General features: G+C 43.0%; 1 protein-coding gene and 14 non-coding genes across 15 annotated transcripts in view; 14 read left to right on the forward strand and 1 right to left on the reverse strand.

Moving 5' to 3' along the window:
* LOC132988731 (cilia- and flagella-associated protein 54-like) overlaps window positions 1–16,209 on the reverse strand; it is a 96,851-nt gene that overhangs the window by 53,011 nt on the left and 27,631 nt on the right. The window lies entirely within an intron of this gene.
* trnar-acg (transfer RNA arginine (anticodon ACG)) lies at window positions 471–543 on the forward strand. Its single transcript has one exon. It is a non-coding gene; the product is annotated as a tRNA-Arg (tRNA).
* On the forward strand, window positions 1,192–1,264 carry trnar-acg (transfer RNA arginine (anticodon ACG)). The gene has a single exon. It is a non-coding gene; the product is annotated as a tRNA-Arg (tRNA).
* trnar-acg (transfer RNA arginine (anticodon ACG)) lies at window positions 2,782–2,854 on the forward strand. The gene has a single exon. It is a non-coding gene; the product is annotated as a tRNA-Arg (tRNA).
* trnar-acg (transfer RNA arginine (anticodon ACG)) lies at window positions 6,333–6,405 on the forward strand. Its single transcript has one exon. It is a non-coding gene; the product is annotated as a tRNA-Arg (tRNA).
* Window positions 8,145–8,216, forward strand: trnah-gug (transfer RNA histidin (anticodon GUG)). The gene has a single exon. It is a non-coding gene; the product is annotated as a tRNA-His (tRNA).
* trnar-acg (transfer RNA arginine (anticodon ACG)) lies at window positions 9,835–9,907 on the forward strand. Its single transcript has one exon. It is a non-coding gene; the product is annotated as a tRNA-Arg (tRNA).
* On the forward strand, window positions 10,556–10,628 carry trnar-acg (transfer RNA arginine (anticodon ACG)). Its single transcript has one exon. It is a non-coding gene; the product is annotated as a tRNA-Arg (tRNA).
* On the forward strand, window positions 11,301–11,373 carry trnar-acg (transfer RNA arginine (anticodon ACG)). Its single transcript has one exon. It is a non-coding gene; the product is annotated as a tRNA-Arg (tRNA).
* On the forward strand, window positions 12,405–12,476 carry trnah-gug (transfer RNA histidin (anticodon GUG)). Its single transcript has one exon. It is a non-coding gene; the product is annotated as a tRNA-His (tRNA).
* trnac-aca (transfer RNA cysteine (anticodon ACA)) lies at window positions 12,729–12,801 on the forward strand. The gene has a single exon. It is a non-coding gene; the product is annotated as a tRNA-Cys (tRNA).
* trnah-gug (transfer RNA histidin (anticodon GUG)) lies at window positions 13,161–13,232 on the forward strand. Its single transcript has one exon. It is a non-coding gene; the product is annotated as a tRNA-His (tRNA).
* On the forward strand, window positions 14,133–14,205 carry trnar-acg (transfer RNA arginine (anticodon ACG)). Its single transcript has one exon. It is a non-coding gene; the product is annotated as a tRNA-Arg (tRNA).
* Window positions 15,188–15,260, forward strand: trnar-acg (transfer RNA arginine (anticodon ACG)). The gene has a single exon. It is a non-coding gene; the product is annotated as a tRNA-Arg (tRNA).
* trnah-gug (transfer RNA histidin (anticodon GUG)) lies at window positions 15,841–15,912 on the forward strand. Its single transcript has one exon. It is a non-coding gene; the product is annotated as a tRNA-His (tRNA).

Below are 16,209 nucleotides of genomic sequence, written 5' to 3' on the forward strand. Positions count from 1 at the left end.
ACCTCCACTTGTAAGTCTTTGTTTTGTGAAAACAAATGTTCTCTCGGAAGTGCATAGAACTTGACTGACTTTGACTAAGGACTTCAGATACAAAGGCATTTGAGATTCACTGCTGAAGACATTCTACAACAAGAAGCTGGTGTCTCGGGCAAGTAAGTGGCCGTGATCGTATAGTGGTTAGTACTCTGCGTTGTGGCTGCAGCAACCCCAGTTCAAATCCGGGTCACAGCAAGAGTGGTGAAGAGAACACCTTTTTTGTGATTCCTCTTGGCTTCACCAGCCTCTCCTTTGATCATCATAGTTTTAGAATGCATACTACCTGTCCTTTGATCATCATAGTTTTAGAATGCACACTACCCAGGACTCACCCAGTTATTTTACTGTCATTTTCAACATACCGTTCTGCAGAGTACAGACACATTGCCTTTGCATACAGCACCGTGAAATTTAATGTAGAATTCCATCACAGTGGGCTAGTGGTGCAATGGATAACGCGTCTGACTACGGATCAGAAGATTCTAGGTTCGACTCCTGGCTAGCTCGTTGAGAGTTTTAAAAAGTGTAAATCAGTTCTGCCTCATACTTCCCCACAACCGAAAAGAGTCAACTGACACAGTTACACTGCATTTCAACATGTCCCTGTGGATTCATCAGTCCCTGTCTGATGTCCCTGTGGATTCATCAGGCATCAGACATAGCTATCCTGAAACTTCCACTTGCAAGTCTTCGTTTTGTGAAAACAAATGTTCTCTCGGAAGTGCATAGAACTTGACTGACTTTGACTAAGGGCTTCAGATACAAAGGCATTTGACATTCAGTGCTGAAGACATTCTACAACAATAAGCTGTTCTTTCAGGTAATAGTCTGGCTGTGATAGTATAGTGGTTAGTGCTCTGCGTTGTGGCCGCAGTAACCCTAGTTTGAATCTGGGGCACGGCAAGAGTGGCGAAGAGAACACCTTTTTTGTGATTCCTCTTGGCTTCACCAGCCTCTCCTTTGATCATCATAGTAGATCATCATAGTTTTAGAATGCACACTACCTGTCCTTTGATCATCATAGTTTTAGAATGCACACTACCCAGTACTCACCCAGTTATTTTACTGTCATTTTCAACATACCGTTCTGCAGAGTACAGACACATTGCCTTTGCATACAGCACCGTGAAATTTAATGTAGATTTCCATCACAGTGGGCTAGTGGCGCAATGGATAACGCGTCTGACTACGGATCAGAAGATTCTAGGTTCGACTCCTGGCTAGCTCGTTGAGAGTTTTAAAAAGTGTAAATAAGTTCTGCCTCATACTTCCCCACAACCAAAAAGAGTCAACTGACACAGTTATACTGCATACCGAAAAGAGTCAACTAACACAGTTACACTGCATTTCAACATGTCCCTGTGGATTCATCAGTCCCTGTCTGATGTCCCTGTGCATTCATCAGTCATCAGACACAGCTATCCTGAAACCTCCACTTGTAAGTCTTTGTTTTGTGAAAACAAATGTTCTCTCGGAAGTGCATAGAACTTGACTGACTTTGACTAAGGACTTCAGATACAAAGGCATTTGAGATTCACTGCTGAAGACATTCTACCACAAGAAGCTGGTGTCTCAGGCAAGTAAGTGGCCGTGATCGTATAGTGGTTAGTACTCTGCGTTGTGGCCGCAGCAACCCCAGTTCAAATCCGGGTCACGGCAAGAGTGGTGAAGAGAACACCTTTTTTATGATTCCTCTTGGCTTCACCAGCCTCTCCTTTGATCATCATAGTTTTAGAATGCATACTACCTGTCCTTTGATCATCATAGTTTTAGAATTCACACTACCCAGGACTCACCCAGTTATTTTACTGTCATTTTCAACATACCGTTCTGCAGAGTACAGACACATTGCCTTTGCATACAGCACCGTGAAATTTAATGTAGATTTCATACATTAAACATGCACACTACCCAGGACTCACCCAGTTATTTTACTGTCATTTTCAACATACCGTTCTGCAGAGTACAGACACATTGCCTTTGCATACAGCACCGTGAAATTTAATGTAGAATTCCATCACAGTGGGCTAGTGGTGCAATGGATAACGCGTCTGACTACGGATCACAAGATTCTAGGTTCGACTCCTGGCTAGCTCGTTGAGAGTTTTAAAAAGTGTAAATCAGTTCTGCCTCATACTTCCCCACAACCGAAAAGAGTCAACTGACACAGTTACACTGCATTTCAACATGTCCCTGTGGATTCATCAGTCCCTGTCTGATGTCCCTGTGGATTCATCAGGCATCAGACATAGCTATCCTGAAACTTCCACTTGCAAGTCTTCGTTTTGTGAAAACAAATGTTCTCTCGGAAGTGCATAGAACTTGACTGACTTTGACTAAGGGCTTCAGATACAAAGGCATTTGACATTCAGTGCTGAAGACATTCTACAACAATAAGCTGTTCTTTCAGGTAATAGTCTGGCTGTGATAGTATAGTGGTTAGTGCTCTGCGTTGTGGCCGCAGTAACCCTAGTTTGAATCTGGGGCACGGCAAGAGTGGCGAAGAGAACACCTTTTTTGTGATTCCTCTTGGCTTCACCAGCCTCTCCTTTGATCATCATAGTAGATCATCATAGTTTTAGAATGCACACTACCTGTCCTTTGATCATCATAGTTTTAGAATGCACACTACCCAGGACTCACCCAGTTATTTTACTGTCATTTTCAACATACCGTTCTGCAGAGTACAGACACATTGCCTTTGCATACAGCACCGTGAAATTTAATGTAGATTTCCATCACAGTGGGCTAGTGGCGCAATGGATAACGCGTCTGACTACGGATCAGAAGATTCTAGGTTCGACTCCTGGCTAGCTCGTTGAGAGTTTTAAAAAGTGTAAATAAGTTCTGCCTCATACTTCCCCACAACCAAAAAGAGTCAACTGACACAGTTATACTGCATACCGAAAAGAGTCAACTAACACAGTTACACTGCATTTCAACATGTCCCTGTGGATTCATCAGTCCCTGTCTGATGTCCCTGTGCATTCATCAGTCATCAGACACAGCTATCCTGAAACCTCCACTTGTAAGTCTTTGTTTTGTGAAAACAAATGTTCTCTCGGAAGTGCATAGAACTTGACTGACTTTGACTAAGGACTTCAGATACAAAGGCATTTGAGATTCACTGCTGAAGACATTCTACCACAAGAAGCTGGTGTCTCAGGCAAGTAAGTGGCCGTGATCGTATAGTGGTTAGTACTCTGCGTTGTGGCCGCAGCAACCCCAGTTCAAATCCGGGTCACGGCAAGAGTGGTGAAGAGAACACCTTTTTTATGATTCCTCTTGGCTTCACCAGCCTCTCCTTTGATCATCATAGTTTTAGAATGCATACTACCTGTCCTTTGATCATCATAGTTTTAGAATGCACACTACCCAGGACTCACCCAGTTATTTTACTGTCATTTTCAACATACCGTTCTGCAGAGTACAGACACATTGCCTTTGCATACAGCACCGTGAAATTTAATGTAGATTTCCATCACAGTGGGCTAGTGGTGCAATGGATAACGCGTCTGACTACGTCTCAGAAGATTCTAGGTTCGACTCCTGGCTAGCTCGTTGAGAGTTTTAAAAAGTGTAAATCAGTTCTGCCTCATACTTCCCCACAACCGAAAAGAGTCAACTGACACAGTTCCACTGCATTTCAACATGTCCCTGTGGATTCATCAGTCCCTGTCTGATGTCCCTGTGGATTCATCAGGCATCAGACACAGCTATCCTGAAACTTCCACTTGCAAGTCTTCGTTTTGTGAAAACAAATGTTCTCTCGGAAGTGCATAGAACTTGACTGACTTTGACTAAGGGCTTCAGATACAAAGGCATTTGACATTCAGTGCTGAAGATATTTTACAACAATAAGCTGTTCTTTCAGGCATTAGTCTGGCTGTGATAGTATAGTGGTTAGTGCTCTCCGTTGTGGCCGCAGTAACCCCGGTTTGAATCCGGGGCACGGCAAGAGTGGTGAAGAGAACACCTTTTTTGTGATTCCTCTTGGCTTCACCAGCCTCTCCTTTGATCATCATAGTAGATCATCATAGTTTTAGAATGCACACTACCTGTCCTTTGATCATCATAGTTTTAGAATGCACACTACCCAGGACTCACCCAGTTATTTTACTGTCATTTTCAACATACCGTTCTGCAGAGTACAGACACATTGCCTTTGCATACAGCACCGTGAAATTTAATGTAAAAGATTAAAGATTCTAGGTTCGACTCCTGGCTAGCTCGTTGAGAGTTTTAAAAAGTGTAAATCAGTTCTGACTCATACTTCTCCACAACCGAAAAGAGTCAACTGACACAGTTAAACTGCATTTCAACATGTCCCTGTGGATTCATCAGTCCCTGTCTGATGTCCCTGTGGATTCATCAGGCATCAGACACAGCTATCCTGAAACCTCCACTTGCAAGTCTTCGTTTTGTGAAAACAAATGTTCTCTCGGAAGTGCATAGAACTTGACTGACTTTGACTAAGGGCTTCAGATACAAAGGCATTTGACATTCAGTGCTGAAGATATTTTACAACAATAAGCTGTTCTTTCAGACATTAGTGTGGCTGTGATAGAATAGTGGTTAGTACTCTGCGTTGTGGCCGCAGTAACCCCGGTTCGAATCCGGGTCACGGCAAGAGTGGTGAAGAGAATACCTTTTTTGTGATTCCTCTTGGCTTCACCAGCCTCTCCTTTGATCATCATAGTAGATCATCATAGTTTTAGAATGCACACTACCTGTCCTTTAATCATCATAGTTTTAGAATGCACACTACCCAGGACTCACCCAGTTATTTTACTGTCATTTTCAACATACCGTTCTGCAGAGTACAGACACATTGCCTTTGCATACAGCACCGTGAAATTTAATGTAAAAGATTAAAGATTCTAGGTTCGACTCCTGGCTAGCTCGTTGAGAGTTTTAAAAAGTGTAAATCAGTTCTGACTCATACTTCCCCACAACCGAAAAGAGTCAACTGACACAGTTACACTGCATACCGAAAAGAGTCAACTAACACAGTTACACTGCATTTCAACATGTCCCTGTGGATTCATCAGTCCCTGTCTGATGTCCCTGTGCATTCATCAGTCATCAGACACAGCTATCCTGAAACCTCCACTTGTAAGTCTTTGTTTTGTGAAAACAAATGTTCTCTCGGAAGTGCATAGAACTTGACTGACTTTGACTAAGGACTTCAGATACAAAGGCATTTGAGATTCACTGCTGAAGACATTCTACAACAAGAAGCTGGTGTCTCGGGCAAGTAAGTGGCCGTGATCGTATAGTGGTTAGTACTCTGCGTTGTGGCTGCAGCAACCCCAGTTCAAATCCGGGTCACAGCAAGAGTGGTGAAGAGAACACCTTTTTTGTGATTCCTCTTGGCTTCACCAGCCTCTCCTTTGATCATCATAGTTTTAGAATGCATACTACCTGTCCTTTGATCATCATAGTTTTAGAATGCACACTACCCAGGACTCACCCAGTTATTTTACTGTCATTTTCAACATACCGTTCTGCAGAGTACAGACACATTGCCTTTGCATACAGCACCGTGAAATTTAATGTAGAATTCCATCACAGTGGGCTAGTGGTGCAATGGATAACGCGTCTGACTACGGATCACAAGATTCTAGGTTCGACTCCTGGCTAGCTCGTTGAGAGTTTTAAAAAGTGTAAATCAGTTCTGCCTCATACTTCCCCACAACCGAAAAGAGTCAACTGACACAGTTACACTGCATTTCAACATGTCCCTGTGGATTCATCAGTCCCTGTCTGATGTCCCTGTGGATTCATCAGGCATCAGACATAGCTATCCTGAAACTTCCACTTGCAAGTCTTCGTTTTGTGAAAACAAATGTTCTCTCGGAAGTGCATAGAACTTGACTGACTTTGACTAAGGGCTTCAGATACAAAGGCATTTGACATTCAGTGCTGAAGACATTCTACAACAATAAGCTGTTCTTTCAGGTAATAGTCTGGCTGTGATAGTATAGTGGTTAGTGCTCTGCGTTGTGGCCGCAGTAACCCTAGTTTGAATCTGGGGCACGGCAAGAGTGGCGAAGAGAACACCTTTTTTGTGATTCCTCTTGGCTTCACCAGCCTCTCCTTTGATCATCATAGTAGATCATCATAGTTTTAGAATGCACACTACCTGTCCTTTAATCATCATAGTTTTAGAATGCACACTACCCAGGACTCACCCAGTTATTTTACTGTCATTTTCAACATACCGTTCTGCAGAGTACAGACACATTGCCTTTGCATACAGCACCGTGAAATTTAATGTAGATTTCCATCACAGTGGGCTAGTGGCGCAATGGATAACGCGTCTGACTACGGATCAGAAGATTCTAGGTTCGACTCCTGGCTAGCTCGTTGAGAGTTTTAAAAAGTGTAAATAAGTTCTGCCTCATACTTCCCCACAACCAAAAAGAGTCAACTGACACAGTTATACTGCATACCGAAAAGAGTCAACTAACACAGTTACACTGCATTTCAACATGTCCCTGTGGATTCATCAGTCCCTGTCTGATGTCCCTGTGCATTCATCAGTCATCAGACACAGCTATCCTGAAACCTCCACTTGTAAGTCTTTGTTTTGTGAAAACAAATGTTCTCTCGGAAGTGCATAGAACTTGACTGACTTTGACTAAGGACTTCAGATACAAAGGCATTTGAGATTCACTGCTGAAGACATTCTACCACAAGAAGCTGGTGTCTCAGGCAAGTAAGTGGCCGTGATCGTATAGTGGTTAGTACTCTGCGTTGTGGCCGCAGCAACCCCAGTTCAAATCCGGGTCACGGCAAGAGTGGTGAAGAGAACACCTTTTTTATGATTCCTCTTGGCTTCACCAGCCTCTCCTTTGATCATCATAGTTTTAGAATGCATACTACCTGTCCTTTGATCATCATAGTTTTAGAATTCACACTACCCAGGACTCACCCAGTTATTTTACTGTCATTTTCAACATACCGTTCTGCAGAGTACAGACACATTGCCTTTGCATACAGCACCGTGAAATTTAATGTAGATTTCCATCACAGTGGGCTAGTGGTGCAATGGATAACGCGTCTGACTACGTATCAGAAGATTCTAGGTTCGACTCCTGGCTAGCTCGTTGAGAGTTTTAAAAAGTGTAAATCAGTTCTGCCTCATACTTCCCCACAACCGAAAAGAGTCAACTGACACAGTTCCACTGCATTTCAACATGTCCCTGTGGATTCATCAGTCCCTGTCTGATGTCCCTGTGGATTCATCAGGCATCAGACACAGCTATCCTGAAACTTCCACTTGCAAGTCTTCGTTTTGTGAAAACAAATGTTCTCTCGGAAGTGCATAGAACTTGACTGACTTTGACTAAGGGCTTCAGATACAAAGGCATTTGACATTCAGTGCTGAAGATATTTTACAACAATAAGCTGTTCTTTCAGGCATTAGTCTGGCTGTGATAGTATAGTGGTTAGTGCTCTCCGTTGTGGCCGCAGTAACCCTGGTTTGAATCCGGGGCACGGCAAGAGTGGTGAAGAGAACACCTTTTTTGTGATTCCTCTTGGCTTCACCAGCCTCTCCTTTGATCATCATAGTAGATCATCATAGTTTTAGAATGCACACTACCTGTCCTTTGATCATCATAGTTTTAGAATGCACACTACCCAGGACTCACCCAGTTATTTTACTGTCATTTTCAACATACCGTTCTGCAGAGTACAGACACATTGCCTTTGCATACAGCACCGTGAAATTTAATGTAAAAGATTAAAGATTCTAGGTTCGACTCCTGGCTAGCTCGTTGAGAGTTTTAAAAAGTGTAAATCAGTTCTGACTCATACTTCTCCACAACCGAAAAGAGTCAACTGACACAGTTACACTGCATTTCAACATGTCCCTGTGGATTCATCAGTCCCTGTCTGATGTCCCTGTGGATTCATCAGGCATCAGACACAGCTATCCTGAAACTTCCACTTGCAAGTCTTCGTTTTGTGAAAACAAATGTTCTCTCGGAAGTGCATAGAACTTGACTGACTTTGACTAAGGGCTTCAGATACAAAGGCATTTGACATTCAGTGCTGAAGATATTTTACAACAATAAGCTGTTCTTTCAGGCATTAGTGTGGCTGTGATAGTATAGTGGTTAGTACTCTGCGTTGTGGCCGCAGTAACCCCGGTTCGAATCCGGGTCACGGCAAGATTGTCGAAGAGAACACCTTTTTTGTGATTCCTCTTGGCTTCACCAGCCTCTCCTTTGATCATCATAGTAGATCATCATAGTTTTAGAATGCACACTACCTGTCCTTTGATCATCATAGTTTTAGAATGCACACTACCCAGGACTCACCCAGTTATTTTACTGTCATTTTCAACATACCGTTCTGCAGAGTACAGACACATTGCCTTTGCATACAGCACCGTGAAATTTAATGTAAAAGATTAAAGATTCTAGGTTCGACTCCTGGCTAGCTCGTTGAGAGTTTTAAAAAGTGTAAATCAGTTCTGACTCATACTTCTCCACAACCGAAAAGAGTCAACTGACACAGTTAAACTGCATTTCAACATGTCCCTGTGGATTCATCAGTCCCTGTCTGATGTCCCTGTGGATTCATCAGGCATCAGACACAGCTATCCTGAAACCTCCACTTGCAAGTCTTCGTTTTGTGAAAACAAATGTTCTCTCGGAAGTGCATAGAACTTGACTGACTTTGACTAAGGGCTTCAGATACAAAGGCATTTGACATTCAGTGCTGAAGATATTTTACAACAATAAGCTGTTCTTTCAGACATTAGTGTGGCTGTGATAGAATAGTGGTTAGTACTCTGCGTTGTGGCCGCAGTAACCCCGGTTCGAATCCGGGTCACGGCAAGAGTGGTGAAGAGAATACCTTTTTTGTGATTCCTCTTGGCTTCACCAGCCTCTCCTTTGATCATCATAGTAGATCATCATAGTTTTAGAATGCACACTACCTGTCCTTTAATCATCATAGTTTTAGAATGCACACTACCCAGGACTCACCCAGTTATTTTACTGTCATTTTCAACATACCGTTCTGCAGAGTACAGACACATTGCCTTTGCATACAGCACCGTGAAATTTAATGTAAAAGATTAAAGATTCTAGGTTCGACTCCTGGCTAGCTCGTTGAGAGTTTTAAAAAGTGTAAATCAGTTCTGACTCATACTTCCCCACAACCGAAAAGAGTCAACTGACACAGTTACACTGCATACCGAAAAGAGTCAACTAACACAGTTACACTGCATTTCAACATGTCCCTGTGGATTCATCAGTCCCTGTCTGATGTCCCTGTGCATTCATCAGTCATCAGACACAGCTATCCTGAAACCTCCACTTGTAAGTCTTTGTTTTGTGAAAACAAATGTTCTCTCGGAAGTGCATAGAACTTGACTGACTTTGACTAAGGACTTCAGATACAAAGGCATTTGAGATTCACTGCTGAAGACATTCTACAACAAGAAGCTGGTGTCTCGGGCAAGTAAGTGGCCGTGATCGTATAGTGGTTAGTACTCTGCGTTGTGGCTGCAGCAACCCCAGTTCAAATCCGGGTCACAGCAAGAGTGGTGAAGAGAACACCTTTTTTGTGATTCCTCTTGGCTTCACCAGCCTCTCCTTTGATCATCATAGTTTTAGAATGCATACTACCTGTCCTTTGATCATCATAGTTTTAGAATGCACACTACCCAGGACTCACCCAGTTATTTTACTGTCATTTTCAACATACCGTTCTGCAGAGTACAGACACATTGCCTTTGCATACAGCACCGTGAAATTTAATGTAGAATTCCATCACAGTGGGCTAGTGGTGCAATGGATAACGCGTCTGACTACGGATCAGAAGATTCTAGGTTCGACTCCTGGCTAGCTCGTTGAGAGTTTTAAAAAGTGTAAATCAGTTCTGCCTCATACTTCCCCACAACCGAAAAGAGTCAACTGACACAGTTCCACTGCATTTCAACATGTCCCTGTGGATTCATCAGTCCCTGTCTGATGTCCCTGTGGATTCATCAGGCATCAGACACAGCTATCCTGAAACTTCCACTTGCAAGTCTTCGTTTTGTGAAAACAAATGTTCTCTCGGAAGTGCATAGAACTTGACTGACTTTGACTAAGGGCTTCAGATACAAAGGCATTTGACATTCAGTGCTGAAGATATTTTACAACAATAAGCTGTTCTTTCAGGCATTAGTCTGGCTGTGATAGTATAGTGGTTAGTGCTCTGCGTTGTGGCCGCAGTAACCCTGGTTTGAATCCGGGGCACGGCAAGAGTGGTGAAGAGAACACCTTTTTTGTGATTCCTCTTGGCTTCACCAGCCTCTCCTTTGATCATCATAGTAGATCATCATAGTTTTAGAATGCACACTACCTGTCCTTTGATCATCATAGTTTTAGAATGCACACTACCCAGGACTCACCCAGTTATTTTACTGTCATTTTCAACATACCGTTCTGCAGAGTACAGACACATTGCCTTTGCATACAGCACCGTGAAATTTAATGTAGATTTCCATCACAGTGGGCTAGTGGCGCAATGGATAACGCGTCTGACTACGGATCAGAAGATTCTAGGTTCGACTCCTGGCTAGCTCGTTGAGAGTTTTAAAAAGTGTAAATCAGGTCTGCCTCATACTTCCCCACAACCAAAAAGAGTCAACTGACACAGTTATACTGCATACCGAAAAGAGTCAACTAACACAGTTACACTGCATTTCAACATGTCCCTGTGGATTCATCAGTCCCTGTCTGATGTCCCTGTGCATTCATCAGTCATCAGACACAGCTATCCTGAAACCTCCACTTGTAAGTCTTTGTTTTGTGAAAACAAATGTTCTCTCGGAAGTGCATAGAACTTGACTGACTTTGACTAAGGACTTCAGATACAAAGGCATTTGAGATTCACTGCTGAAGACATTCTACAACAAGAAGCTGGTGTCTCAGGCAAGTAAGTGGCCGTGATCGTATAGTGGTTAGTACTCTGCGTTGTGGCCGCAGCAACTCCAGGTCACGGCAAGAGTGGTGAAGAGAACACCTTTTTTGTGATTCCTCTTGGCTTCACCAGCCTCTCCTTTGATCATCATAGTAGATCATCATAGTTTTAGAATGCACACTACCTGTCCTTTGATCATCATAGTTTTAGAATGCACACTACCCAGGACTCACCCAGTTATTTTACTGTCATTTTCAACATACCGTTCTGCAGAGTACAGACACATTGCCTTTGCATACAGCACCGTGAAATTTAATGTAGACTTCCGTCACAGTGGGCTAGTGGAGCAATGGATAACGCGTCTGACTACGGATCAGAAGATTCTAGGTTCGACTCCTGGCTAGCTCATTGAGAGTTTTAAAAAGTGTAAATCAGTTCTGCCTCATACTTCCCCACAACCGAAAAGAGTCAACTGACACAGTTATACTGCATACCGAAAAGAGTCAACTAACACAGTTACACTGCATTTCAACATGTCCCTGTGGATTCATCAGTCCCTGTCTGATGTCCCTGTGCATTCATCAGTCATCAGACACAGCTATCCTGAAACCTCCACTTGTAAGTCTTTGTTTTGTGAAAACAAATGTTCTCTCGGAAGTGCATAGAACTTGACTGACTTTGACTAAGGACTTCAGATACAAAGGCATTTGAGATTCACTGCTGAAGACATTCTACAACAAGAAGCTGGTGTCTCAGGCAAGTAAGTGGCCGTGATCGTATAGTGGTTAGTACTCTGCGTTGTGGCCGCAGCAACCCCAGTTCAAATCCAGGTCACGGCAAGAGTGGTGAAGAGAACACCTTTTTTGTGATTCCTCTTGGCTTCACCAGCCTCTCCTTTGATCATCATAGTAGATCATCATAGTTTTAGAATGCACACTGCCTGTCCTTTGATCATCATAGTTTTAGAATTCACACTACCCAGGACTCACCCAGTTATTTTACTGTCATTTTCAACATACCGTTCTGCAGAGTACAGACACATTGCCTTTGCATACAGCACCGTGAAATTTAATGTAAAAGATTAAAGATTCTAGGTTCGACTCCTGGCTAGCTCGTTGAGAGTTTTAAAAAGTGTAAATCAGTTCTGACTCATACTTCTCCACAACCGAAAAGAGTCAACTGACACAGTTACACTGCATTTCAACATGTCCCTGTGGATTCATCAGTCCCTGTCTGATGTCTCTGTGCATTCATCAGTCATCAGACACAGCTATCCTGAAACCTCCACTTGCAAGTCTTTGTTTTGTGAAAACAAATGTTCTCTCGGAAGTGCATAGAACTTGACTGACTTTGACTAAGGACTTCAGATACAAAGGCATTTGAGATTCACTGCTGAAGACATTCTACAACAAGAAGCTGGTGTCTCAGGCAAGTAAGTGGCCGTGATCGTATAGTGGTTAGTACTCTGCGTTGTGGCTGCAGCAACCCCGGTTCGAATCCGGGTCACGGCAAGAGTGGTGAAGAGAACACCTTTTTTGTGATTCCTCTTGGCTTCACCAGCCTCTCCTTTGATCATCATAGTAGATCATCATAGTTTTAGAATGCACACTACCTGTCCTTTGATCATCATAGTTTTAGAATGCACACTACCCAGGACTCACCCAGTTATTTTACTGTCATTTTCAACATACCGTTCTGCAGAGTACAGACACATTGCCTTTGCATACAGCAGCGTAAAATTTAATGTAGTTTTAAATCACAGTGGGCTAGTGGCGCAATGGATAACGCGTCTGACTACAGATCAGAAGATTCTAGGTTCGACTCCTGGCTACCTCGTTGAGAGTTTTAAAAAGTGTAAATCAGTTCTGCCTCATACTTCCCCACAACCGAAAAGAGTCAACTGACACAGTTACACTGCATACCGAAAAGAGTCAACTAACACAGTTACACTGCATTTTAACATGTCCCTGTGGATTCATCAGTCCCTGTCTGATGTCCCTGTGCATTCATCAGTCATCAGACACAGCTATCCTGAAACCTCCACTTGCAAGTCTTTATTTTGTGAAAACAAATGTTCTCTCGGAAGTGCATAGAATTTGACTGACTTTGACTAAGGGCTTCAGATACAAAGGCATTTGAGATTCACTGCTGAAGACATTCTACAACAAGAAGCTGGTGTCTCAGGCAAGTAAGTGGCCGTGATCGTATAGTGGTTAGTACTCTGCGTTGTGGCCGCAGCAACCCCGGTTCAAATCCGGGTCACGGCAAGAGTGGTGAAGAGAACACCTTTTTTGTGATTCCTCTTGGCTTCACCAGCCTCTCCTTTGATCATCATAGTAGATCATCATAGTTTTAGAATGCACACTACCTGTCCTTTGATCATCATAGTTTTAGAATGCACACTACCCAGGACTCACCCAGTTATTTTACTGTCATTTTCAACATACCGTTCTGCAGAGTACAGACACATTGCCTTTGCATACAGCACCGTGAAATTTAATGTAAAAGATTAAAGATTCTAGGTTCGACTCCTGGCTAGCTCGTTGAGAGTTTTAAAAAGTGTAAATCAGTTCTGACTCATACTTCTCCACAACCGAAAAGAGTCAACTGACACAGTTAAACTGCATTTCAACATGTCCCTGTGGATTCATCAGTCCCTGTCTGATGTCCCTGTGGATTCATCAGGCATCAGACACAGCTATCCTGAAACCTCCACTTGCAAGTCTTTGTTTTGTGAAAACAAATGTTCTCTCGGAAGTGCATAGAACTTGACTGACTTTGACTAAGGGCTTCAGATACAAAGGCATTTGAGATTCACTGCTGAATACATTCTACAACAAGAAGCTGGTGTCTCAGGCAAGTAAGTGGCCGTGATCGTATAGTAGTTAGCACTCTGCGTTGTGGCCGCAGCAACTCCGGGTCACGGCAAGAGTGGCAAAGAGAACACCTTTTTTGTGATTCCTCTTGGCTTCACCAGCCTCTCCTTTGATCATCATAGTTTTAGAATGCACACTACCTGTCCTTTGATCATCATAGTTTTAGAATGCACACTACCCAGGACTCACCCAGTTATTTTACTGTCATTTTCAACATACCGTTCTGCAGAGTACAGACACATTGCCTTTGCATACAGCACCGTGAAATTTAATGTATGTTTACATCACAGTGGGCTAGTGGCGCAATGGATAACGCGTCTGACTACGGATCAGAAGATTCTAGGTTCGACTCCTGGCTAGCTCGTTGAGACTTTTAAAAAGTGTAAATCAGTTCTGCCTCATACTTCTCCACAACCGAAAAGAGTCAACTGACACAGTTACACTGCATTTCAACATGTCCCTGTGGATTCATCAGGCATCAGACACAGCTATCCTGAAACCTCCACTTGCAAGTCTTCTTTTTGTGAAAACAAAACATACTGTTTAAAAATTGTAAATCAGTTCTTCCTCGTACTTCTCCACAACCGAAAAGACTCAACTGACACAGTTACACTGCATTTCAACATGTCCCTGTGGATTCTTTGCAGTCATCAGACACAGCTATCCTGAAACCTCCACTTGCAAATCTTCATTTTGTGAAAACAACTCCTGGCTAGCTCGTTGACAGTTTTAACAAGTGTAAATCAGTTCTTCCTCGTACTTCTCCACAACCGAAAAGAGTCAACTGACACAGTTACACTGCATTTCAACATGTCCCTGTGGATTCAACAGTCCCTGTCTGATGTCCCTGTGGATTCATCAGTCATCAGACACAGCTATCCTGAAACCTCCACTTGCAAGTCTTCGTTTTGTGAAAACAAATGTTCTCTCGGAAGTGCATAGAACTTGACTGACTTTGACTAACGGCTTCAGATACAAAGGCATTTGAGATTCACTGCTGAAGACATTCTACAACAAGAAGCTAGTGTCTCAGGCAAGGAAGTGGCCGTGATCGTATAGTGGTTAGTACTCTGCGTTGTGGCCGCAGCAACCCCGGTTCGAATCCGGGTCGTGGCGAAGAGAACACCTTTTTTGTGATTCCTCTTGGCTTCACCAGCCTCTCCTTTGATCATCATAGTTTTAGAATGCACACTACCTGTCCTTTGATCATCATAGTTTTAGAATGCACACTACCCAGGACTCACCCAGTTATTTTACTGTCGTTTTCAACATACCGTTCTGCAGAGTACAGACACATTGCCTTTGCATACAGCACCGTGAAATTTAATGTAGGTTTACATCACAGTGGGCTAGTGGCGCAATGGATAACGCGTCTGACTACGGATCAGAAGATTCTAGGTTCGACTCCTGGCTAGCTCGTTGAGAGTTTTAAAAAGCGTAAATCAGTTCTGCCTCATACTTCTCCACAACCGAAAAGAGTCAACTGACACAGTTACACTGCATTTCAACATGTCCCTGTGGATTCTTTGCAGTCATCAGACACAGCTATCCTGAAACCTCCACTTGCAAATCTTCATTTTGTGAAAACAACTCCTGGCTAGCTCGTTGACAGTTTTAACAAGTGTAAATCAGTTCTTCCTCGTACTTCTCCACAACCGAAAAGAGTCAACTGACACAGTTACACTGCATACCGAAAAGAGTCAACTGACACAGTTACACTGCATACCGAAAAGAGTTAACTGACACAGTTACACTGCATTTCAACATGTCCCTGTGGATTCAACAGTCCCTGTCTGATGTCCCTGTGGATTCATCAGTCATCAGACACAGCTATCCTGAAACCTCCACTTGCAAGTCTTCATTTTGTGAAAACAAATGTTCTCTCGGAAGTGCATAGAACTTGACTGACTTTGACTAAGGGCTTCAGATACAAAGGTATTTGAGATTCACTGCTGAAGACATTCTACAACAAGAAGCTGGTGTCTCAGGTAAGGAAGTGGCCGTGATCGTATAGTGGTTAGTACTCTGCGTTGTGGCCGCAGCAACCCCGGTTCGAATCCGGGTCACGGCAAGAGTGGCGAAGAGAACACCTTTTTTGTGATTCCTCTTGGCTTCACCAGCCTCTCCTTTGATCATCATAGTAGATCATCATAGTTTTAGAATGCACACTACCTGTCCTTTGATCATCATAGTTTCAGAATGCACACTACCCAGGACTCACCCAGTTATTTTACTGTCATTTTCAACATACCGTTCTGCAGAGTACAGACACATTGCCTTTGCATACAGCACCGTGAAATTTAATGTAAAAGATTAAAGATTCTAGGTTCGACTCCTGGCTAGCTCGTTGAGAGTTTTAAAAAGTGTA

The sequence above is a fragment of the Labrus mixtus genome, chromosome 14 (assembly GCF_963584025.1).
Source record: "Labrus mixtus chromosome 14, fLabMix1.1, whole genome shotgun sequence".
Classification (NCBI taxonomy): Eukaryota; Metazoa; Chordata; class Actinopteri; order Labriformes; family Labridae; genus Labrus; species Labrus mixtus.